At 40.4% G+C, this 1,745-nt stretch overlaps 1 protein-coding gene across 7 annotated transcripts in view; it reads right to left on the bottom strand.

Annotated features, from left to right (window-relative positions):
- Positions 1-1,230: 1,230 nt before the first annotated feature.
- LOC111870151 (protein O-linked-mannose beta-1,2-N-acetylglucosaminyltransferase 1) overlaps positions 1,231-1,745 on the bottom strand; it is a 16,141-nt gene continuing 15,626 nt past the window's right edge. For all 7 annotated transcript variants that reach the window (XR_002843801.1, XR_002843802.1, XM_023862204.2 and 4 more), the window contains one exon: positions 1,231-1,708. The gene's annotated coding sequence lies outside the window, so the exon portion shown is untranslated. The remainder of the gene's footprint in view (positions 1,709-1,745) is intronic.

Here is a 1,745-nt window from a genome sequence, read left to right as displayed (position 1 = left end):
ATCAAAATGCATGTTGCCTGCGAGAACTGCAACATACAACAATGGGAATACAAACACAGTTCTGTCACAGAAAATGCTACATTTTCTGAGCTATGAATATCAGCTTGGTCATGCTGGTATTAATGACCTGGGTGCTTCCTTTGATTCAAAGCTACACTTTCACACACATGTTAATTACATATTTTCTGAATGCATAAAGCTCTTAGGCCTTATTCGCTCCATTACCTACAGACTTCCCTCCTTGGAGTGTCTGTATGTACTATACTTTACTTCAGTCAGGTCCAAGTTGGAATATGCCTTGGTAGTTTGGAACTCCATCACCTACAACTCGCAGGGTCACGGTGGAGGTATTCGACCCCCACCGTGACTCTGAGAGTCGTAGGAGGCGATGAAAAGGGAAGTCTCAAATGTGAGACAGTAAAATATGGTCGCAAGTCCCAAGGGACTATGACCTGAGAAACACTGCACTGGCAAGGGCCAGCAGCATATACAAAAGACAGACCCATCCTCTCGTCAGAGAGGGCGCCCCACAGAAACAAGACCATAACTGTCGTGGAGTAATAAATATCTGGTCATGAGCCCCAGGAGGGTGCTTGATAGCAAGACTTACTGACTGCCTGATCGTCAGTTGCAATATGACTTTGACTTTGATCCAGGAGGATTCAGTATTGAGTCACTACTATCCAGTATGAGTTGAAGTCCAGCAGCTATGAGTTAAGTCAAATCGAGTGAACGCCAGTGGCTACAACAGAGTAACTGTGATACTGCCGATGGCAGTAGGTGTGAAACTGTAAACTGTGTAAATGTAAGAGTGAATGTGCAATAAATTCACTAGATCCAGAACGGTGTGAAGTTATTTGTCACGTTACATACCCAACACGTGACAATATGTTTACATTTATACTGAAGATGCATCTATCTTATTAATTAGTACAGTAAACCACAATTACTTGGCATGTATAGAGAATGGGGTCTGCCAGTTACATGAATCTGCTGTTTTCATGAGAAAAGTTCTTGCAGAAACCTAATTTATAATCAAAATATCATGTCCTTGCTTTAGTTCCTGCATGGACTATTCCCATACAATGCTGCAGATTGACAGGTGAAAGATTTTGAATTCACAAGATCACAAATTCAACTAGCCTCTGCTGAAATGGCATCTGCATAATGGGTAGCGCTGCTAGTGGAAGCTGGGAGGACTATTGTATAGTGATTGAAAATACACTCATGATTTTTTTAATGACTTTATAATTTTCTTGGAAACTTTTGCCAGCTGAATGAAAATCCTGGATGCCTGGATACCAGACAAACAGGAATTTACTGTACTTGTAAATCTGTAACTCCAACTCAGATGGTATACCTGCTTCTTTCTATGGATCTACAATATTTTCATTCTGGTACAGTCACAATGTACACACCCCTTTTATTGTCAAACATCACGGAGAGCAGAAATCAGCACACAGTTTTGGCATCTTAAGAAGAACAGTTCTTTACAGTTTCTCATAACGAATTGGCACAGGCAAGATGGTAAAGCCGTAAAATAATGTCCTATCTTCAAATTAAGATCTCTGTGTCACAGATGGCTCATCTTCACGGCAATGTGGGATCCAAGAATCTTCTAAATGCCGTTACCTTCTGCTATCTGACATTATTCTTCTCTTGATGAGGCTCCAAATAAATTGGAGCTACTTTTGATGGTTTGAATTTTCTGAAACAAATAATATTCCCTGTATTAACAAATCACA

This window comes from Cryptotermes secundus, unplaced genomic scaffold (genome assembly GCF_002891405.2).
Source record: "Cryptotermes secundus unplaced genomic scaffold, Csec_1.0 scaffold634, whole genome shotgun sequence".
Taxonomy (NCBI): Eukaryota; Metazoa; Arthropoda; class Insecta; order Blattodea; family Kalotermitidae; genus Cryptotermes; species Cryptotermes secundus.
The sequence above is the reverse complement of the archived record's forward strand: the minus strand, read 5'-3'. Positions and strand labels throughout refer to the sequence as shown.